Source organism: Pteropus vampyrus, unplaced genomic scaffold (genome assembly GCF_000151845.1).
Source record: "Pteropus vampyrus isolate Shadow unplaced genomic scaffold, Pvam_2.0 Scaffold347, whole genome shotgun sequence".
Lineage (NCBI taxonomy): Eukaryota > Metazoa > Chordata > Mammalia > Chiroptera > Pteropodidae > Pteropus > Pteropus vampyrus.
In genome coordinates this window covers 107,163-132,872 of record NW_011889128.1, presented here as the reverse complement: position 1 = coordinate 132,872, position 25,710 = coordinate 107,163, and positions in this window count along the sequence as shown.

Genomic DNA, 25,710 nt, shown 5'->3' with positions numbered 1-25,710 from the left:
TGCCTACTGCTCAAAGTAATCAATATACCAAAGTGGCATATTTTGGGGTGGCATGACCTAAACTTCTACTGTTGTAATTTAGGGTGGCATATTCTATGACCCTTCAATTGAAATTGAGCTAAATTCTTTTAGACAGATGTGACAAATAACGCTTTCCTTTAAATTATTAGAAGATACCTTGACAGGGATTGGGATTAGCTTGTGCTGTCTGCCACTGATGTGGAAGAAAAGTATGCTAGCAACCATGTAGCTGCTGACCTGATGGAAATATTAACTGGAGCATCTCATACAAGTTTAAAATATCCTATAACAGATGACCCTCTTCTACATTGTAATCATATTGAAATAATGGTATACTACAACCCTCAAGGTTTTCTTATTCATTTTTCTCTGCACATAAATTAATACGTATTAAATCTATTGAATTTATCTTCATCATTATATATCAATATATATATATATTAATACCTATATCAATATACATTAATATTCTATATTAATATCTTTCAATGTCTTCATCTTTATTTTGCCCAGAACTCTTTTTGTAAATGATCATGAATACTTTGAATTTAATTTATATATTTTGACATACTAATACTAATTTTTAACTTTAATCTCCTAATGTCCTGTGTTAGTAGTTAGTGCAGCTCTGTGCTCTAACAAATAAGCATCAACATGAGATTTAACTAGCAAATATTTTGTTAGGCGATATTCCTGTGTGAGAGAAATGATTAAGAAGCAGGGTCGACCTTCAAACCACATGCCTTCTGACCCCACATGAAAAAGGGGGCAAGTACAATCCTAGTCTGTTGTGTCTTTTAAGTGACTACTCTGTCACTTAAGTGAGCTTCTGCATGACAGGCAGGGAGTCCTCAATTCATAGTGAGATGGCAGATAAATCATGTGTCTCCCAGGAAGGGACCTCCCTTAGCATCTCTGCATTTCTCATTCATTATCTGTAAGCAGCACTTTGGAAACTTCAGCTTTACATAAACTCAGCGAAAGACTTCTGAAAACAGCAACAGGGACCTTTGTAAATGTGTTTTCTATAGTTGGAGATCTGTGAGGCACAATCTCATTGTTACCATATGATCATACCTGATGAGAGGTTTTCAGGAAATTACTCACTTAGATCTTTTGGAAAATAGTTGTACTGTTATAATCAGAAAATACATTTTGTATGTCTTTTGTTTAATCCACACAGAAATATCAAAATTCTAATAGTAATTCTAACACATAATATTACTTTAGAATAAAAGGACTCTTGTGGGTTGAGATGGCAGGCCGAGTGATCTCTCCATCTCATGATGAAGGACTAAGACTCATACATACTGAGATTCACTTGCCATCTCTTTTAGAGGTAAATATTACGGAAATGTCAGTACCTCTGAAATTGATCATAGAGTCTAAATGTGAATATTGATTTTGAATGGGAAATGCAGTATCTCACATAGTTTACCAAAAATTTTTTTAAAGACTGTTTACAACTTCTCCAAACAAATTTGCTAGCAATATAGACATACGTTTAATATTTATTTAAAATGAAATGTATCAACATTGATCATTAAACTATTTGCATGATTGAATGCCACACTTATGTTCATTCTGAAGGGTTCGTATATTTTAAAATGCATTTTCTATAAAAATAAACTCAACATTGTTATTTTTATATATAGAAAAGCGGCAAATGTACCGAACATATTTTATTAACTTCTTGAAAAGTTGATATTTTGCTAAAGTTTACAAAAAATATTGTGTCATTTTTAATTTCTAACATTATTCAAACTTAGTATATTAATTCCAAAATAAGAATAGTATACAAATAAGTATCTTAACATTTTTAAAAACTTCAAATCCCTTGAGTGAAGAAAGTAATCTTATCAGTTATCTATTAAAGTAAAAAATTCTCCCTTTGCTTATTAATGTGAATTGGTCTTGTATCAAATGAAAAAGCAAAAAATTTATAGAATTTATGTATATAAATATGTTTTTTGAATGGCTTTCTATTGATTAATAAAAATAGAGTTGATTTTATAAAGAACTATAAAGGAATAACAGTCCACCTGCTGATATGCAAACACAGAGGAAAAGCATAATTAAAAATCCGGAAATTCATGTTTAGAGACTATGAAAAATGAAAACAATTTTATAAAAAGGAAGGAAATGGCAAAAGAGTAGTTCTAGTTAACATCTCATTATTCAAGAGATTTAAAATACCCTATACACTGAGGAACATTGCCATCATTCTTATACAAACCTCACAAGTTTGGACTTACAGAGTTTTAATGAGTAAGTACAATATTTCAGGGAGAACTATTGGTCTCAATTTTAAAGAATAAAAAAAAGCTATCTGTAAACTGTTACTATAATATAAAATAACTACACGCAGAGTACATCACTGTTTGCTAAGATTGTTTTCTATTTTAATTTAGATTTATTGTCCAATGTGAGAGATGACTTTACCTGAAAATAACCTTTTCTGTGTTTTTCAGGAACTTCTAAAATCTTGCTTTGGAGATAGGAAACTTTGCCTTTTTAACTATTGAAAGAGTGATGTTTTACACATGATATTCCTAGGTCTGAACTCATGAACCTACTAAATCAGAATCTTTAAGTATGATCCAAAAAATCTGAAAATTTTAATAAGTTCTTCAGCTAATTCTTATAGTTTTAAAGTTTGAGAGCCAATGTCTAAGAGAGAGGAGATAAACTCTATTCAGAACAATGAATGAAACAAACAAACACATAGACATGCTTAATGACAGATGTAGTTTTCTGGACTTGAGGAATTGTGTATATCTCCAGGGCTTCCATTTTCCTGTACTCAAGATGAGGAAACTTCATGGCTCTTAATAGAAACAAAACTCTTAACAACGGTAAAGACAGTTTGGGAAGGATGTAAAAAGCAGTGTCTAAGCATTTGATCTTTTCTTAATTTTCTCATCTATAATCCATCTTAAGAATTCTGAGAGAGTAAGAATCTCTTTTCTGCTCTATGTCAATTCAAAACAGTTTTGCTCAGTGAAATATGTAAAATTAAGTCACCCTTATAAAATTACTCCAAGGATACAAAAAATAGGAGTTCCAGTTGGTGTATATTTTTTTCCATTTTCATTAAATTACCTTGTAGTAGATAAAGAAACCATTTCTTAATTGGTACTGATTTTCCAATATATTGAATGCTAACATGTTGAAACTAAATTATATTTTTCTCAATGTAGAAAGAAAGTAATAGAGCCTGATCGAATCCCAGGATAGCTTTATAGCATCTATTTACAACCACTTTTATATACTAAACCATGTGGCAAGTAAAATAATTATGTGACACATATAACATTTACTTTTATTGTTACTTCATTACTTCATGAACCTAACAATAAAATAGGTTTTAAATTGTAGAATAATTGTGTCATCTATATGTAAAATGTCAAACCTGGGTCTAACATTTGAAAATTACAAATTCTGTTATTTTAGTACAGTCATTATTCAGAGGACAAAGATTTTAAAAATAATTTAATTTAGAGGGATTTATTGTAGTATATATTTTCAAGTAGTAATAATCATTTGAAATGTTAAACAGATATCTATGAATTAATTTTTACATCTGTGATAAAATTATGTGGTAGTATTTTGCATATAAATTCTGTAGTAGTTAAAGTTCCTGGGTTGTAATTTATATGCAAAGATTTACTTCTATACAAGAGATTTGGAGTCATTTTGATCAATTTTCTTCTTCCTAAAATGCAGCTGTTTGTAGTAAATCTTTACAATGTTTTATGATTCAGCAATAAAAAAATGAATGGTATGGGGGAAGCCAAAGTATATATTGTTAAGAAAGGAAGCCAGTCCGAAATTACTACCTACTTACCATATGATTTAAACAATTTGAATTCTGGAAAAGACAAAAGTATACAGACAGGAAAATGATCAGTTGTGGTGGATTCATGGGATGGGAATGATGAATAGATGCACAGGAGATTTTATTTGGTCACTGAAACTGCCTTCTCCATATGATACAGTTATAGTGGAAATATGACATTATACATGTGTGTAAACTCAGTAGCACTTACAACAGGAAGAATGAAGCCTCGTGTAAACTGTGGACTTTAATTAATAGTGTATCAATACTGATTCATCAATTGTACTAAATGGACGATATTAATGCAAGACATGAATAATAGAGGAAACTGGAGATGGGTGATGCACATGGAACTGCATACTGTGCTCAATTTTTCTTGAAACCTAAAACTACTCTAAAAAACAAAATTTATTAATCTTCTAAAATATTCAGCTGTTTTACATGTGAAACTTAGGGGTGGTAAGGACAGTGCAAATAGTAAGATAATGAAGTAATAACATTTAAATTTGATATCTATTAAAACTGAGAGTTTTAATTGAATTATTATCTAGTCTCTATTTAAGTATTAATTTAGAAAATGAAAAATTTCAGTCAAAATTTGGGGGTTTTGTTTAAAATGGCCAATAACGCCCTTAGTGTTGCTATTGAAGGAAAAAATCAGAGCTAGCGCTGCATTCAGGAATATGTCAGGAACATGGGCATGAAACCCAACTTACATAAAGCTTTGCAAAAGAGCTTCTGGTGAAGAACTTTCTGGAGGACATTTTTAAAATATGAAACCATCTGTCTCTCCAATGTTCTAGGTCCATATTTATTAAAGATCTAACCATTTCCTCAAGCATGACCTTAGCAGTCCTTTCCTGGACAGTGGGAATCCAGATGATCTCTTGAATCTTAAGCTTCATCACTACAGCTATAGAGTTCCACTACCTGCCTCTTTTATTGTAAAAGTTTGTTCTCAATTCTATCAGCAGTAAATCTAGCTTTAAAAAATAGAATTCTTGAATTTCAGACACTTAGTAGCTACTTGCTTTAAAATAGCTGTTACAAAGTTTATTAGAAGAGGGTTAATGATGCACTGTTTATTATCAAATGATGAATTACAAATAATTAACAGCAAGAGAAAGATATGTTTTTATAAGGCCTATTGAGAAATCCTTTATTGGGCTATACCTCTAGGCTTCTGAAATTAATCAATACATTTGGATTATACTCAGCAGAAAGAAAAGAGAAAATGGTATACTAAATCATATTATATCAAACTCATAATGGTAGAACTGGGAAATACCTTTCAGATAGTTTTCTCTAAGTCTTATAAACTGTCAGTCAGCTCATATAGATCAAGCCCATAGATCAAACCAAGTCAGATGATGCTTTAAAAAGAAAACTTCCATTGCTTGTTTATGTAAAAAGATTATGGAATTCACATAAAATTTTGAATTTACTTTCGACTTTAAGATCTCGGTGAACGTGCATTATTACATAGTAGTTACCCTTATTAAAAAGAACTTGCAGTGTCCATTTGTTTACTTCCACCATTTTCCCTATGAATTGATGTTTAGTTCATTCTACTCAATTTTGTTATCTTTCTATTTTCTCTGCCATCTTATTTTATGGATCTTGACTTCTTTTTGCTTCATTTGTATTTAAATTATATTTTTCTCACAACAGAATGTGTAAATTGTTCCAATCATGAAACTTGTACTTTCCAGGGTATAAAACAAAATAAAATCAGTCCTCCCTGGCAACAAATAAACAGAATTAAAATTTTGTAATCTATCGCTCATTATCATAAAGACCCTTTTAATTTGAGCCTGGAGAAAATTGCATTTTTATGGTAGAAAAAAGTGTGTTGGAAAAATCAAGAAAGGTTAATGTGGAGATATTTTGTCTAGAAGTAAATCTGTTTACACATTTACTAACAAGTAATATTTGAAATGCTTTCAGTGGTATAAATGGGATGTAAATTTTTTCTTAAATTAGGCCAGTTAATTTGTCTGGTATTAATCATTTCTATCCAGAATGTAGAAAATACACAGAAAATATTATCTTGATAGTTTGCAATAAGAGATGGCATTTTTCTATGGTAAAGCTGAAAGTTCATTAACTTCAGACTTTATATTTCCGTACTTTATAAGGATCAAGAAACTAATTATGGAAAGCACAAAATTTAGCCCTTTTCACACATTGTAACAAGACAGACAAGTAAACAATTTAAGCAATGTCTATTTCTACAAAAGAGAATTAGTTTATGAAAATTATTCCAGAATATAACTAACATCTCTTTTCTTGTGCCAAACTAAGTTGTATGTAATTTGATCTGTCACAAGTTAGCAATTCAATGCTCTTATTATTGAAGCCATGTGTGTTAGCGATCTATTGCAGCATAACAATATTAACACAATCTTAATCAGTTAAAAATCACATATATTATCTTGACATTTCTGTGGGTTAGGAATTAGTCACTCGTGTTTTCTGTTACATAGTCTCATACAGTATGTGCAAAAAATATAGAGAAAAAGCAAACAGACTGTCCCTCTGCTCTTACACAATTAATATTCTAGTAAACTCGACCAAAAAAAAAGTATATAAATAAGGCTTTTATTTATACAAACATGTAGGGATTTAATTTCTGACTCAAAATTATGACTTTTCAGGTCATGTTAATGTAAATTTTGGATGATGTCAAAAGGACAATGGAGAAAAGAATTAATATGGAAATATCCCCTCTATTTACTATGGGTTAAGGCTGATATCATACAACTAGATCCACCAAATTGATTTTCATTGGTCACAAGCAATCAGTCATTTTAACTGGTTGACATTCAGTCATTTAAGAAGAGGGAGAAAAAAATAAGGTGGTAATTTCCCTCTTAGCCTTTAATACAAGAATTAATATCAGTTAAATGTATAGCTCTTAGTACATATACAAAAGAATTAAAAGAGAGAACTAGAACAAGATTTGCATGCTAATATTCATTTCATTATTATTCACAGTAACTTAAAGTGTGGACACACCCGTTAACAGATGAATGGACTAACAAAATGTGGTATATACATACAATGGACTGTTTAATCAGTCTTAAAAAATATATGTTAAGTGAAATCAGCCAGACACAGGACAAATATTATATGATTGAAGTTCCTAGAGTAGTCCAATTCATTGAGACAGAAAAGAGAGTAGTGGTTACCAGGGGCTATGGAGGGTGGATCGATGAATTATTGTTATTGGACATGGAGTTTCAATTTTGGAGGATGAAAAAGTACTAGATATAAGTGGTGGTGACAGTTTCAGAACAGAGTGAATGTACCTAATGTAACTGAATTGTACTCGTTAAATGGTTAATATGGTAACTTTCATGTGATGTATATTTTAGCAGAGTAAAAGAAAAACTACAAAGGTGGGGAGGAACATCCTCAATATTGTTAGAGCATGAAAACCATTATTTTCAAAGCTGTTATTCAACAGTGGTATCCATTTTCCTAATTTGTTTTGAGTTAAATCTCATATTCACATTTAGAAGCAAAGATTTGTGTTACTGTGTTTATATTTCTTGCTTATATAATTGTGGTATTGAACATTTATTCTTCAACACGTCATCAGTGATACCAGTTCTAGTTACAACAATTTGGCAGTGATGCTCACTCTGGAGCCATATCTCCACTTCTCAGCCTGAACGTAGTATATGTCAGAATCCTCGAGAAGATTCTGATTTACCCTTCTCTGGGGGCAGGCCACTACTTGAAAATAATTGCAGCACATACATGTGTTTCCCCAGTGTTGCATCTTTTCCTAGGCCAGACTCACGCCTGACTCATGTCAAAAGTGTTACTGATAGCAAACTCTTACCTATGATTACACTATCGGGGAGGTAGTGTTGTTCCTCTACCCTTATAGGTTATTCTGGCTGCTCTAAGAATTAAATTGACATTAAAAAAATCAAATTTGATTATGTATGTACGTAAAGAGGTCTCATACATATTGGACCTAAGGAAATGACCAAAGCAGATTGCTTTTATACATTTTAGAGGATGAAACAATAAATTGATGAAGATTTGACCAGATAAAGACATTTGGGTTTGTGTGCATGATTAATACAGAAAAAGTTGAGTTTGGGTTTGGGGTAGTAAATCAGTAAAAAAACCAAACAAACAAAAAACCGAACAACAACAACAAAAAACAAGATTTGCTTATACAGGCTTCTCAGCCTCATATTCTCCATCTCTGGTGCTAAAGATGTTTCTCTTACCTTCTGGTGCAGGGAAAGTAATTTTCACATGGGATGGTTATTTTCTGTTTTCAGAGGGACATAAGAGATAAAGTGTCCTGTATGTGCTGACTGCTTTTTGCATAACTTTAATTCTAAGTGTCAGTATGCAACCTTGCCATATTTAAAGGGGCCTACAGTAAGCTCCAATAATGCTATGCTAGGTCCTCTAAATTCTCCTCAAGGAAATTAATTCATTTATTCCCCTCAAAAATCCCACAATGTAGCTACTATGATTATTCTCAATTTACAGAAGAGAACACTGAGTCACAGAAACAAATGTAACCTGCCCAGTGGTGAGACCAGGATTTGCAGCCCTGCACTCTGGCCTGGAGACTATGTTCTATAGCTTCCATGTGGAAGAACACTGGGCTGGGAGTCAAATCTATTGGAATCAGGCCCGAATCTGCTCTAAAATCTATATAGGATACTATATTTTATTACTCCTGGCCACTGTTGTCTTCTATTATATCAATATTCCTTTAGAACTAGGAACCCTTGAATGTGTTTAAACATTTCTGATAGTTTGTATGTTATTTACTTTAGGAAATAATGGCTGGGAGGAAAATGCCAAGTGCTATAAAAATACTATTATATTTGATAGCTACATTTTAAAATTCAAATAGTCTAGATTATTTATTTTTGAAATCAAAGCATCATTTATGTACCACAGAATTGGTGGTTTATGTCACTTGAAGCTAGTGTAATATTTTGTGACAATTTTCTTTCTAGTTACTCTAATGGAGAAATAAACAGTACCAGTCTGAATTAAGTTCTCATAAAATATTACTTTTGATTTTTTTTTGCTAACTGTGGGACACCGAGCTTTATACAAACAGTTCTCATTGTTTCAAGAGAGTAGTATTTCAGGAGATCTTACTAACCATAAGATTATCTTCTTGATTGCCATGTCATCTGACCTTATACAGTTAGTACCTTGCACAAAGAGAATATACATAGGTGCCTCAGGGTTCATTGTCTTCTTGGCTATGACCCTACAACTGAACTACCATGTGTCTCATTTGGTACTTAACCACATTATACTGTTGCATATATTTATGTGCCAATTTTCTCTACTAGAATTCAAATTTCATTGAAGGAGATGCTATATTACACCATAACGTGAACATCTCAAATTTCATTTAAAATTTTATATATTCATTTATTTTTACAGATAGCCATGTCTTTTAACCTTTTAATCAAGACTTTCAATGTAATGCTTGAATTAATTATTTATTTTCAGATAAGTCAAATATTTCTTCAATAACTATCTTGAGCCTGATTACAATATTGAAAGTAATATGACCCATCGTTTCCCTAGAAATATTCCTCTTGTCAAAATTAGGAGCTTAGATTTGATAATATCTTTATGAAAGTTATACATCTATCACAATTTTTTTCATTAATTTTACGCCACCGAAGAAAACAAATGTCAAGAAAATTGTTTTTTCCTAACAACTGATTGTGTTATATGGTTACAGCCTATGTTGTAGCTAATAATGTTTTCCTTTTGATCTACTGGAGACTCCATTTCAAATATTGCATTCATCTTTGCAATTTTACAATTGAATGCAATACACATGTAACATGATAACTTTTGCTCTGGTTCCCATTGTAATCTTTGCTTTCCTTCTCTTTAGCTATATTTATATTCTTATATACTATGTAGTTTTAGAAAAGACTTCATATCTCTTTTGGAATTCTGTGAGGTATACGCAAACAGATGACTACTATATACTCTGTTTCTAAGAGTCTGAACATTTTAAGCCTACATTTTTTTCCTGTTTAAGTTGAGAGCTGAGAGATATTAACATCAGTTTCTGATATATACTTTCCTTTATTCTGAACAAGTACAAATTTCAGATTTGTTGCAGTATAAGTGGGGAAACCCAAATCTATTTATATAGGCCCAAATACACTGTTCAGATAAGATAATTTTGCATATTTAAATTTTACTGTTTCTTTTTCTCCTCCCCTTCTCGACACAAATCAGTTTTTTTTAATTGTCACAGAAGGGAGATCTCAAACCATTTCATTCATATAGTAGTAATTCTATTTACACTTGTTAATTTGAATGTAATTTAGATTGCCTTAATTTTGATTGCTTCCAATAAAAATAAAACTATTTTTTTCCAAGCTTATATGCATTTAGAGAATGAGGAATTTCAGGCCTTTCAAAGTAGATGAAAAGTGGCTCACCTAACTGAAAATTTCCTTAAGGAAAAAGTTTGAAGACTTTTTACACATTTTAAGCCCTTGTACATGATACATTAGGAAAAATAGATTATTTGGTGAGTGGCCAAATCATTTTTCCTTTCCTCAATTCACTGGCCATGCATATATTTCAAAAACTAATCACACTTTAGTATCATTAGAAATGTATTTAATTCCTGCATGTCTTTCAGATGATTAAATGTGTAACAATCCAGTATGATATGGAATATTATCTTTTGAGTTAAGCTTGCATTTTGTATAGCAGGTTTTATATGATACAGAGCAGGGATATTTTTGTGTACTTTCCTATATTATGTTTCAAGAACATTGTTTAGCATCATCTGGTAGAGATCTCTCTGGAATATTGACACTCAATTTAAAAATCTCAGAATTTTTTTGAAACTGCAGACTGCATTGCAAGACAGAATCTCAAAGATATTTCAGGCAAATAAGAAATACTTTTTTCTGAAAATGTTCTGTAATTTCTTAAACCTCCAAATAACTTTATGTTCTACTGACCTGAAATTATAACACAAATCTAAGAAAACTGATTAAATGAGGATTTTATATATTTTTATTCATTCTTTTCTAAATATATTGTTATTTGGAATTGCCTATTTATATTGACTATAGGAATAAAGCGCTAGATTTGTTTGAAACATATTATGAAATAAAATTAATCCCAAATATATCATAAAGAATGGGAGAATCCCTAGTAGTTCTAATTAATTTACATGAATGAAACCAGTAATCCTGGAGCCAGATTACGTATATAACAAGGATAGAATTCACATTCGTTAGTTCGTATTGCACTGCACATCTGAAAACTTCAGAGTCATTACATGTTGTTTTTTTCAAAAACAGGCCAAGAGATGTCTTGCTTCACCAAAATACATTCTAATGCATAGGAATAATAAATATCAAAGGACTACATATATCTTGAAACTTGATGTGGTAACTACACTAGTTTTTGTGAACTTACAGCTCTTTTGGATTTGTTTCACTTTATTTATTTCCAAGATGTTTTTCGTAGATGATCATGGCCTTTTATGATTTCAGTAACATATAAAAAGACAAAGTCAATGAAGTTCATACTAAGTTGAAATACTCTATTGCCACCTGAAGCAAATAGAACCCAAGATAAGCTAAAAACTTAAAATCAAAATCTCCAGATGTGTAAAGAACTCTAACACATTGATGAATGAAAAAAAACAGGTCCAAAGACCAAAAAAAAAAAAAAAAACAAAAAAACCCAAAAAACAAAAAACAAAAAAACAACTGAAGTTCTCAGATATTGCTTAAGAGATATATATTAGTAATACATTTTGGCAAATAATTTGACATCATTAGTTAAGTGGGAACATATCCATATCCCCTTACTCAGAATTTCTACTCCTAAGTACCCAACAAAAATGTACTCATGTGCTAATAAAAGATATGTACACAAACATCTACTCTGTAGTGTAGATGTGGACACTATTTGTTATATCAAAAGAATACAAACCTAAATGTCAATCAATAGTACATAGGATACATTAACCATGGTATATTTTGCAATGAGATTCTATGGAGCAATGAAAATGAATATGACTATACGCAATGATTTAGATGGATCTTAGAAAGAAAACGTGAGCAAATTTATTCAGGAAAAAAAATCTAATTACTTAACTCAATTAATATGAAGTACTAAAAAAGGAAAAAATAATCCAATTGGAATAGTTGTTATTTTGAGAAGGAGCTTGATAATGTTCTATTTTTTGATCTAGATGCTAGTTAATTCCAGCGATACAGTTTGAAAAACAAAATTATTGAAATGTTTATAAAGCTCTAAATCTATATAAACAAAAAAAGTTATTCAATTTTCTGGTGATTTTAAGCTTTTCATCAAAGATATAATAAAATAATTTGGACAAAATAGAGGAGTTCTTATTGTTTTGATAGTTTTTTGTTTGGTTAATATTAAGGAATTATCTGCTTTTAATGCTTGGTGAAACAATGCTACATAGTTTTGTGATGATTTCTAGCAAGGAAGCATGATTTGGGAACATGGAGCACTATGTTATCGGAAGCAGTGACCCAGAGATGACAGTAATCAAGTGTGGTAGGTTAGATCTGGAAGATAGGGTTGTCAGAGGGAATGCAAGGTAGGATGAAAAAGCACATGGGTTTATCTGGTCCTAGGTTTCTGAATCCAGAATTGTAACCAGAGATTAGGTTTATGACTTGATAATTGAGTGATCATGTTCACAGATCAGAAACAGATGGATGAGTCTTACAGAACACATGAGTATAGGCAGAGGCCTTTCTGCTGTTTTATACTACAGAGCACTCAAGAGAATCCAAGCTGTGTAGGAAGAATAAGTGGAAGGAGACATGACTGAAGTCTTAAAGGAAAGACTTAGACACTCAGCAAAGAACAGGCTTCACAGGAAAAGAAGAGTGTGCCTTTCAGACACAAAATACCCTGTCAGGCAGCTCAGAACACACTCACTGCATGTGTCAGTAACATCTGAGCAGGGCAAGGCCATATGATTCTGAGATAACCACTTTCGTGGGAGAGCCTCCTTATGGCTTTACTATTTTAGAAGATTCGAACTAAAATTAGACCGTGAGATGAGATTGAGGTAAAGGAATCAATCAATCAATCATTCAGTCTATAAAAAAGAAATATCTGTAGGCAGGAAATGAATGATAGCTCTTGCTTTTTTCAATTACTAAGAGTACTAGGGAACTTTTCATTTAAGACAATATTGATTAAACTTTAATCAAATATGATTAATATGCTAAATCCTAAGATCATGAAGAATAAGGTTAATGAACACAAAATACAAAGGCCATCAAATCAAAGTTTTACTATTTAAGACTATATCTTCCTCTTTTCTATAATAATGAAGGCAAACTTACTTTTTCTTTTAACCACAACTGGTTGGATAACTTTGGAAAATTTTCTTAAATTCTCTTGGCATCAGGTCTGCCACTGATGACAATACTATCTAACAAATTTCTTATGAATAGAAATGAAAAAGTGCATATGAAGCACTGAGTACAGTGTCTGGATCCCTGAAATCTCTAAATAAATGTTCAAAGTCCTTGTTAGCTCTTTTCTTGGAATCATTTTTTTTATTTACCTATAAAATAATAGTAATCTCAGACTCAAAATGTTCTAATTCAGCATGCACAGTGCATATGTTATTAAAAACACCATTCTATTGAACACTCAGATATTTTATCATCACTCTTGAAACCAAATAGCGGACTTATCTTTCTAGAACTCACATTTAGCATCAATATAGAATACTAATTTTTCCTCTTATTTTAATGGCAGAATATGGAATATTTATAAAAGCTGACAGTTAATGTGAGAACAGTTTCTCCATTATGTAATGACTAAGCAAATTCTATCTTTGAAATGCTATTTCTTTACTAAAATCTTATTTTAGTAAAGACTTGAAAACTCATACTGTAAAATAATCAGTATAACCACTTGAACTTCCATAAATTAAATGACATATTTCCCTAATACCAAAAACGTTCCAATTGATTGGTATTTATGAGATATATTTATATGTTTAAAATAAGTGACATCTTAACACTCTATTTTGAATATTTTGTACATATTTTCCTTATAAATAATTATCGAAAGCTTGGTATTTCCCTTTCAGAAAGCTGTAACAAATTTAAGAAAAACATAATCTCTGCATACACAGGTGTGAGGAGCTGAGAAACACTAACAGCACAGCTCAGAGAAGTTACAGCCTTCAGATCGAACCAGCATCAATTTATCGAGAGAACAGTTTTAAAAAGAATAGTTTTAAAAAGGGTAAATTGGGGTTTTTGGTCCTGATCACACTATACCATAGCACCATAAAATTAAATGAGGCTATCTTTTAGGAATTAACATATCTGAGAAGTGGTTAAAAAAATCTTGAAGTACTCTTTAATTTAAAAAATCAACAAGTCAGTGAAATTACTTTTTTTTGTTTTACGTAAATTTGACTTTTTCTTTTGTATCTGCTCTATCATTCACTCAACAAATGGTTTTATTTTATCATTTTATTTTATTTGTTTCAAGTATATAATACATTGTTTTTTAATATAGGTTATAAAATGATTCCCCTAATTACTTCTTCTCTCCTCTGTTTTTCCACCCGGCCAATATATTAATGCTAACTAAATTCCCTATACCGTGATCCCCATTCCAGTGACCATCTATCAACTACTAATTTGTACTTCTTTAAACTTTCATTCCATTCTCACAGCCCCCCAACCTCCAATTCACTCTGCTCATCATCAAGAAGTAGTCTATATTTTTGAGTCAGTTTTTGATTAGTTTGTTCTTTTGGATCCTTAGATTCTGCATCAAAGTCTAATCATGTGATATTTATCTTTGACTTATTTCATTCAGCATAATAATCTTCAGGTCCATCTATGTCATTGCACGTGGTAGGATGAGTAATATTCCATCATATATATGAACCATAATCTTTATCCAATCATTTGTTGCCAGGCATTTAGGTTGCCTCCATAGCTTTGCTATTGCGAATTGTGGTACCATGAATATTGGGGTGCATAGATCTTTCTAAATTATTGTTTTTGCCTTTCTTGGCAAAAGAAGTACAAATGCTGGGTCAAAAGGTATATCCATTTTTAATTTTTAGAGAAGTACAAAGGCTGGGTCAAAAGGTATATTCATTTTTAATTTTTAGAGAAACCTCCAGACAGTTTTCCATAGGGGTAATAACAATATTAATCACACCAGCTATGTATGAGGGTTCTGTTTTCTCTGCAATCTCGCCAACACTTGTTCTCTGATTTATTGATCATAGTCTTTCTGACAGGTATGAGGTTATATCTCATTGTGTTTATAATTTGCATTTTAGTGATTAGATGATTAGTGACTCTGAGCATCTTTTTATATGTCTATTGGCCATCAGTATTTCCTCTTTGGGGAAGTATCTATGCAGATCTTCTACAAATTTTTTAATTGTATTGGATTGTTGTTGTTATAGAACTGCATGAGTCCTTTATATATTTTGGATTTTGACACAACAAACAGTTGGTGGAGGAGAGGGTCCACGACGTGGACTGCATGTGCAACAGTTGTTATTATTGATAGCTAGCCTCCTGCCAAGGAGCATAATTTGGTAAAGCACCTGTGCCAATCCAGGGTCCCAGAGATGCTGAATTGATGTCAAAGGGCACTTGGCCAGCCAGAGCTCCCCTCTGGATTTTCACCTGCCTTGGGCCTGATAGTTTTGACATTGCACAAGAGCCAAGCAAAGATAGGGCAAGAGAGAAAGTTAAATCTCCAGAGGCAAAGATGCTTGACTCAAAGAGTGGCTCCTAGTCCCTTGTTTGTCAACCCAGAGACATGGAGTGAAAACATAAATATTGGTGAACTGGACAGTGGGCAGGGAAGGAACTGGAACTCAAATGGCCAGCTACCGTGCAGATTCCCAGCTGTCCGGCTAGGTGCTGATTACCCAGGTGGGGACAGGGCAGTAACTCCCAACCCTCCAATGCCAGGACATTACAGGGCCTGGCCCCCAGGGTGAAAGAGAACAACTGGCCAGCCTTGGCCTTGGCCTTCCCTGAGATTTGGTTTCTTCATCCATGCTGGCATGGAAGGCGTGAAGCTGGTGACAATGGCCATGACCAAGCCCTGAGCAGAGGGTTCGGTCATCAGCAAAAGTTGCATTTGTGAGTCCTGAATATCAAATGAGTGCTCAGTATTTCTTCATACACTGATGTCCATCAATAGCACACTGTGTTGAGGCCCCACACTACTGAGTCACACCACTTTCTCCCCTGCCTCAGCCCCAGGCATATGAGAGGGACAGAGTGTGCCCTCTCCACTGGCCCCAGTGTTCTTGGAGACCGCATGAGAGCCAAGGCTTAGGCTTTCTGCCTTGCCACCTGCCTGAGGGCTAGCAGTTAGCATCCAGCCTATTGGGAGGCCAGCCTCCCCTGCCTTGCATCGAACTCTTTCTCCATTCAAGTTGTGTCTGCATTGTCCATCTGTATGCCCCCAAATCACAGGCTGACTCCTTCGGCCTAGCAACTTGTGCAGCCACTGAAACTTAATGAAAAGATGGGTGGTTACCAAAAAGCCCTGGAATTTCAGGGCTCATTTTCCTGGAACTCGAGCCTCTGTGACTTCCCACTGAACACCTCACATAAACATGCTGTGACTCTTGTGATTTTGAATGGTCCCCCGGCCCACCAAGGAAAGGGAAATATGTTGCTGACAGTAACAGGGCCTTTCTGCTTTCATTCCCATGTGGACATGGAACAGAGGGCAAGACATACAGAAGCAAAATGAACAAAAGAGAATTTAGTGGATCCCACAACAGACCAGAATCTCAGGGTGGCAGGAAGACAACAACGTGTAAAGAGGGTCAGTGCCTGGGTGAGGGTCAACAAACTGGCAGCTGTTGTTGAGCACTCATCGTACTAAATGGGTATTGGCTCATGTGTTAGCACACCTGAAATATTCCTAAGTTACTGAAGCCATGCCTTTCAGCTAGGTTTCATTTGGTCAAAATGACAGACTGCAGCAGGGTTGGGGGTGCTAGCTCCCAAATGGGGCTTGCTGTTTACCACAGAACTGTGGACAAATTGGATCACTGTGTGGACTTGACTGGATGATTTTCAGATGAGTCACAGAGATGGTAGCACAGGACATTGGTGTAACGTGAGAAGAGTTGAAAATAACTGGCAGATCTGGCACATGAACATTTCATAAGAACATGTCAAACACGTGAATCCCCTGATTTGAAGAGGAATTGAACTCAAAACAGAGGGGTTCGACTCTCTGTGAGTAGTCCACTTCTCAAATGCCAGAGGTGTTAGAGCATAATACTTTCTGGATTGGGTTGCCAGGAATGGAGACATGAAAAGAAAACTGTGATGCTGACTCTATACTTTTATTCACAAAATTTCACCAAAAAAGAAAAATTTAAATTTTGTGGAATAATGAACGTTCTCCTCAAGGACAAAGGGTACTCGGGAGGGCACTGTCTCCTATAAGTCTGGTGAAATGATGGTCCTCCCAGGCAGTTGCCAACAGTTGGATTTTCCTGCCCTGTCAGGGTTTTTGCCTCTCTTTAAAACTCTGCTATGATTTCTCCCTGAAGCAATCCTGAATCCATTAGGAACAATCCAGGAAGCTCTGATTCTGTGAGGCAAACCCTTATAAGTGGCAAATGCTAGTCAAAATTTGACTATTGAATGAAAGTGGGTGAGGGCGAAAGGGGATCAATTGTATGGCGATGGGTGATAAAGAGTCCTCCTGAGCACAGCTGACTGATAAGGACTGCTCGAATTTCAAGGTCGGCCACCAGAACGGCAGCTTATCTCGGACAACTGTGTCCCCACAAACACCTGAAATTCACCGAAACATTATAGGGAAAGGCTACGGTGAAGCCCGAAGTCCCCTGGGAGCAAAGGAAAGCTTCTGTATTTACTATGTAGAAAAGCATATGAGACAAGCCACCGCCAGTTCCCTTCCTCAGCCATCGGGGCCCTCCGCCAAGCTTTGGCCTCAGGTGGACAGTCCTCCTTGAACCACAAAGGCCGTGCTGGGCTCTTGCCAGTTGGCAAGAGGAAGACCTAGTTCTGAGGTGGATTATGCCCTTAACCTTGGGAAGGCAAGCACTCATGAGCAGGCTGTGCGCCCCCTGTTGGCCGCTTGTATGCAGTACATGAAGCTCCCACCAAATTCCTAGGCTGTGCTGTGGGCAGGGGTACATTTGAGTAGATTTCCTTGATTCAGTTCTTGGACTTTTTGAAATTTAGATGCTTGATGTAAGCATGGACAGAATCCAAGTTTATATCAGTTTCAGGTCCATGACGTCATGATCTGATAGTTACTCACCTCCTAATGTGTTCTCCGCAGAAGTTCTGGCTATCGTCTGCCACCCAGCAAACACTCACATTAGGGCTGAGAGGATTCCTGTCACTTTTTACACCCTTCCTTAACGCCAGGCCTAGCCCAATGTTTAGAGGCCTCTCTGGGGAAAAATATATGAAACACTCCGACATTCATCTGGACACTGATACAAAAAAAGGATGCTTTATGCTCACATGCTGATTTGCACTCACACTTTAGCAAAGACACCAAACGCCCATATCATTAAACATCTAAAAACAATCCTGGAGTCCCAAGAACTTTTCACAAAGGCACGCACATGCTAACATTCACTTGCTTTCACCTGCCTGGATATCAACACGGCCACATCTCTCTCTCTCTCTCTCTCTCTCTCTCTCTCTCTCTCTCTCTCTCTCTCTCTCTCTCACACACACACACACACACACACAGACTGGTACTTAACACAGCCACATGGCACTTATGTGAACTCTATTCCCAGGATATGGCACTTCTCCACAACCCCCAAAGCAGAAAGGGCCAATGAGACTGGCCTTGGCTGTTCCCGTTTGACCCCCACACAGAAAGACACCCAAAGTCATGCCAGCATCCCAGCCAGGCCCTTGAAGACATCTATTTTTTCACTTCAGAGGCGCTGAAGGCCTGGGCCTTCCGAATTCTCCTCAGCTCTCTGGCATAACGTGCTAAAAGATGAAAGGGAGTGTGCCTGGCGGCTCAGCTGGGGTAAGGATGTGTGGTCTTGCTTTCTGAGCCACTAGCCAGACTGAATGAGACATCATCAAACTCCAGGTCCCCGGAATCTTGTCCCTGGCTGCCCCACTCTGACTGAGCAGTGAGCCTGAAGGCAAGACTGCTCCCTCCCAGAAGCTGGGCACTTTCTTGGGTTCCACAAACCTTCCCTGGGGGACAAGATTGTCTAAGGTCAGGATAGGGGATGAGGAAAACTGCCCAGAAGTGGGCTGTGAAACAGGGGAGGTGAGGAATATAGGGGTGGTTGTCTGGAGAATGAAGAATGGAGAATGTGAGAGCGCAGGTTTGTCGAATTGCCTGCAAGAGTTAAAGAAACCTAAAGGAAAAGAGACATGGCCTGCTAGAAAATTCCCATGAGTTGGAATGCGATGAGGCATGAAGGAAGAAGCTGAGAGTAGAAGGCCAATAGAATGATAGAGTCAGAAAAAAGAGCAAGGCTTGAGTTTGATGGCTAGATACAGTAAAGGCCTGGCCGGCATCAAGTACATGCACAACAGCTGTGACTTACTGAGAGCTAATCCTCCCTTCTAGGAGCGTTAATTGGGCAACTCACCTGAGCCAGTCCAGGGGCCCAGAGAGGCTCAATTGAGGTCGACTGGCCCCTGTCCAGCCACAGATCCCCTCTGAGCTTTTGCCTGCCCTGGGCATGGCTGCTTCAAGATGGCAGAAGAGCCCAGCGAAGACAAGGCCAGGGAGAAAGAAAAACCTCCAGGCATGATGGTGATCGGCTGAAAGTGTGGTTCCTGGTTCTCTGTTTGTCAGCACAGAGGCTTGGAGCAAAAGCATGAATATTGTTAAACTAGACAGTCAGAGCAGGGACGGGAGGAGAGCCCAAGTGGCCAGCTACTCCTTCAATTTACCAATGTCTTACCAGCAGCTCATTGTCCAGAAAGGAGCAGTGTAGTGACCCCTAGACCCTCCAGTGTGGGAACTTTTGTTGGCCTGGCCCCCAGCTTGAAAGAGAGCACCCAGACAGCTCTTGACTTGGGCTTTCCTTGAGAATTGGTTTCTTCATCCCTGTTGGCATTAAAGCCAGTAAGAGAGTGATAAGCACCATGATAGAGCCATGAGAAACGGGCTGAATTCAATAGCCAAGTTTGCATTTGTGTGTCCTGAACTTCATATGAGTGCTCAGTACTCCTGCCTATAGCTGACACTCCAACAATACCACACGAGACTGTGGCCCCCCACTACTGAGTAGCACCACCTCTTTCCCAGCTTCAGGCTAGACCAGACCAAATGAACAGTGTGTGCACTCTCCACTGGCCCCAGAGATCCTATAGACCACATGAGAGCCAAGGTTCAGGACTTCTGCCTGGAATGTGCTAGAAGGCCGGCCGTTAGCTACTGGCCTATCAGGAGGCTACCTTCACCTGCCTTGCATTGAACTCTTTCTCCTCTCAAGACATATCTGCACTGCAATCCGTTGGCCCGAATTTCACAGGCTGACTCCTTCAGCTGAGTGGCGAGTTTAGCCGCTTAGTCCGAAAAAAGGGTGGTCGCTGAACAGCCCTGGGAATTTCGGTGTTATGTTTTCCTGGGACTCCAAACTCTGCCCCTCACTGGCTGAACACCTCACATTAACATGCCATAACCCACCAAGTGAAGGGAAAGATGTCACTGAAAGAAACATAGACTTTCTGTTTTCAGTCTCATGTGGACCTGGGATAGAGGTCACGATGTAAAGGAGCAAACAAGCAAAATCGAATTCTTTGGCTGAGAAAACTGACCGGGAATGACCAGAGCCTCAGGGCGGTGGGAGGACAATGACATTTGTAAAGAGGTTCAGCACCAGGGTGACGGGCAACCACCAGGCAGCTGGTGCGGAGTAAGCAATGGACTCAATGGATATTGGCTAATGAGCTAGCTCACCTGACATTTTTCTGAGGTTCTGAAGCCACATAATTTGGCTAGGTTTCATATGCTACAAATGACAGACCACAGCTTGGTTTGGGGCACCAGCTCTGAGTTAGGCTTTCTGGTGACAACAGAACCGTGGACAAACTAGATTGCTGTGTGGACTTGACGGTATGGTTTTCCGTTTGGTCACAGAGATGGTAGTCAAGGACATTGGTGTAAGGTGAGAAGAAGCTGAAAATGCCTGGCAGACCAGGTGCATGACTGTTTCATTGGAGCATGTGGAACACGTGAAGCCCCTGATGGAAATAGGAGGTAAACTCTAAAGGGACGGGTTCGACTTTCAGTGAGGTCACTTCTCAAAGGCCAGAGGTGTTACAGCCTCATATTTTCGGGATCAGTTAGCCCACATGGAGACAGGAAAAGTATGCTATGATGCTGACTCGATATTCCATTTCTCAATAGTTGTCCACAAAAGGCAGCATTGTGGAGGAATGAACATTCTCGTTGCAGACAAAGGATAATAGGGAGGCACCCATCTCCTGGCAGTTGGGTAAAATATAGCTCCCATGACCCAGACAGTTTCCAACAGTTAGATATTATTGCCCCGACAGGGTATTTTTTTTCTCTCTGTAACTCTGCTCTGATACCTCCCTGAAACAATCCCGATTCCATAAGGAACAACCCAGGATGCTCTGATTCTGCAAGGCAAAGCCTCGTAAGTGGTTCAAGGGCAAATTCTAGTCAAGGATTCCATGAGAATGTTGGTGAGGGAAGGCCAAAGGAGCCTAGGAGATAGATTGTGTGACCGTGGTTGATACAGAGTCTTATTGCCCACAGCTGATGCATCAGGAATGCTCGAATTTCAAGACTGGCCACTAGAAGTGCTGGGCAACTTGGACAACTGTGTCCCTACAATCACCTGAAATTTACCAAATCATTATGAGGGAAAGGCAAGGATGAAGTCTCAGGTCCCTCTGAGCAAATGAAAGGTTCTGTACCCACTCTTTAGAAAAGCACATGACATGAGCCACAGCCAGGCTCCCTCCTCAGCCATCGGGGCCCTGGACCAGGCTTTAGCCAAAGGCTGACAGGGCCTCCTGGGCCCGGAAGGCCAGGCCAGGCCCCTTCCCATTGGACCCAAGAGGTTTTAGTTCTCTTGTGGATTCTGCCTTCAACCTGGGCAGGCCAGCAAGCAGGAGCCAGCCGTGCGCCCCCCGGTAGCCATTGGCATGCAGCGCATGATATCACTTATATGTGGGATATAAACCTAAAAGCATAAATGAACAGTACAAACAAATGGATACACATGGACATGGACTATAGACTTGTGGTTACCAAAAGTAGGGAGTGTTGAAAGTGGTAGATATTTGAGGGAAATCGGGTCAAAAATGTGGTGACAAAAGAAATTTAACTATAGCAGGTGAACTCACAGTGTAAAAAATATAGTATATCTATATCTATATCTATATCTATATCTATATCTATATCTATATCTATATCTATATCTATATCTATATCTATATCTATATCTATATCTATATCTATATCTATATCTATATCTATATATCTATATCTATCTTACTGTTAAAGGGTATAAATGAAACATTGGATTTCATTAATCAATATCACCATTAAAAATAAATTAATTCATTTAAAAAAAGAAAGAAATCAGGTAGAAAAAAAATGTCAAACTAAATTTATGTTTTTTTTATTTCTGAAACAAAATACTCAGTTTGTGCTTTTGGATTCATATAATAGGCGAATTAAGCTGAAATGCAGGTCTCAAAAATGCAAAAATTAAGAAAAATCAAGAAATATTTAAGAATACACTAAATTGTTAATTGTGTCTCGTGTAGATAAAACCAATAAATCCTTTATCTACTGTAATTTCTCTGTTTCTTCCACAGAAAAGTTGTCACTATTTGCCATTAAATGGAATTACTATATGGTCAAACTGACTATCATTAAAAGTATTTTCTTTAGTCATTCATTTTCTTGAAATTCAGTAATGTTTGATGTTTTCACCATCCTCTACCTCTCTTGAAATTCATCTTCTCTTTTGCCTAATAGGCCATTATACGCAGTTAACTGATCTTTTCCATGACCTCTTCCGTGGCTATTTCTTTCTCTCATTAGCTAAATGATGGGCTTCTCCAAACTCAGACTTTTGCTCTTTTCTCTTGCCGGTCTCTCAAAGACACAGGGCTAAATGGTCCTGAAGGCTCATGAATTCTTCTCTTTTGACAGAGAAGCATGTAAGTAGTTCATTGGATCAGCGCTGGGTCAATGGAGCTGAACTGCCTCTCAGTGTTACAAGCTGCTTAGGTTCATCAGCTTCCTTGCTGTAGGATATGTTACCTTGAACAGAAAACTCCTATTGTTACATGGTCAGTGCATTTTTCCTTACCTCACTTTCAAATTCCCTTTCAATACGAAGAACAAGCAGTACAGTTGTAAGTCCATTGCTTTTAGCTCTTGTTATGGTGTGCTTGGGTATGTACCAATTAGTTTCATCTCTATATGGGTTAGGGAAACTAGAGAGATGCTTTTTCTTCTTTGATGCCTTTCTGCCTCAATTCTTTCTCATTCCTCTTCCAACTACCCCAATCAGAATCAGTTGCATTGAACAAAACCAGTTCTTGCTTCAAATAAAATTTCCACTTCCTTCCTCAATCAAGAAGCTATGGAGTTCACCACAGCATTTATTTTCTTCACACTCAATCCATGCATGTGTATGTTTCTCTGAAAGAAATTAGCCACTTATTATTTTGGTGTTACTACTATTTGTATGCTTCAGCATCATAGCTTCTCCACCAGAATCTAAACTCTTTGAAGACAATGATTTCATCTTACTTATCCCCTTGCATAACTAAGAAACATGCTTATGCTTATCAAGTACTCCATATATTCATTAAATGTATAGTTTTGGCATGATCTTTGAAGCATGAAAATAATGATTCAAGAGCTCTGTTACAGAAAACAGATTCATATTACATGTATTTCAAAAAGAAATGGAGAATAGTTGTTTCAAGTAAAATAATACAAAAAATATTAGTCTGCAAAAAAGTTATATATTTGTATGCACACACACAAACACATATAATAATTCCTAGTTTTACTTTGTTCTTATAAATCTCTCACTGTGTTTATTAATACTATTTAGGATATTTTCTTAAAAATAAGATATAGGTCTTTCCTGCATAATTAAATGAAATAAAGCACAAGTCTTCATGTCTCTTATATAAATTATATCGATTTTACATAATTGTAAGTTAGAACACTAGCATTAGTTAGAGTAATAATAAGAGGACCCACAAAGCTTTACCAATCCATGTAATATAGCCAAGGATAATAAGTAATATCTGATCTCAGGATCAAAAATAGCACAATTACACTATTCTATATTATACATATATTTACCATTTCTATCATAGAAGGCAGTAGTTTTGTTACTTGGCCATATGTATAGCATTTTATTAGTATTTCATATGTTTAATTTGTAAATATCTTTGTAAGTGTAATGCAATTCATAATCCCTGAGAAGTATAAAATTATGATTCTATTAATAAGTGTAAGTCAGAATTTCATAAATTTTAGCCAAAGTCATACATAACAGGACCTAATAATAAGTACAATATAATTTTTATATATAAATAATTAATATCAAAATGTAAAGTTCAATAGAACAATAAATAACATGACCACATTTCATTGATAGAAAACATCAGAGCATGCACAGCAGGTTGGAAAAAATTAATTTTCCTTTTACCTTCTAAGATCTTCTGGAAGAACTAAAACTCAAATTAATATGAGAAATACATGGGACAAATATGACCAAATTTATTATGCATGTAAATACAAGTGTTCCATAAGAATATGAGACCAAATGACAGAGTATGTAGTTAAGTCTTACAGGATATCTGGAACTGAAAAGAAGTGAGGGGTTGTGATTTTGGGGTTCAAAGAGCAGGATAGCAATTCACATGGAGATAGAAAATCAAATGTTTGTAAAACAAATGTTTGTTGGACCATCTTTAACAATGGGATACAGAGAAGATTTAGATCAAATAGAACTTGCTGTTTTCTCCCTGTCTATCATAACTAGTTCATATAAAACTATAGATATCTATGATAACAGGGACCCTTTATGGAGCAGGCACTCTTTAATGTCTTTTAGGCAGTTATTGGAAAAGTTTGGAAGGTTTTCCTGAATCTTTATTTTCTTAAAAAAAAAAAAAAAAGAATAAACAGCTAAAAATAACCAATACCCCAAAAGGCATATTTTGGAATGCCAAATTCTGTACCCTCTCAGCATCAAACATAATTTACTAGGTACATTGTCTATTGTACAAGCCAAGGAGGATTCACTATTTTCCCCTGAAATAGATCTTCTCCATCTCCATACTGTTACCTATACTCTTCTCTCCTTCAGGATCCATATCAAATTGTATCTCCTCTGAGATCACTCACAAAGTACCTGTGCTCCTGAGATGGAAACTGAGCAATATGAAATTGGATAATACTATATCCTTGCCTTTGAGAACTCACAGGCCAAATGTATTTGTTTCCCATGATACAGGAATAATGGATGATTAAGGAGAACTTCAAAAATGAGATGACTTTTGAACTGAGCCTTGCAAAATAGGAGTTTATCCCAAAACAATGAAGGAAGGACACTTTAGTGGTAATAGTGCAAGCTGAAACTACAAGGTGTAGTTATTCCTTGAGATTAAAGGGAAATAATCAATGTGGAAACTGAGAAACACAGTGACTTAGGAAATGCCAAGCTAAACAGGATCGAGAACCCCACTGAAGGTGAGTAAATGAAACTTCTGAATGTTTGTTCTATTTATATTCTTTCTATGTGATTC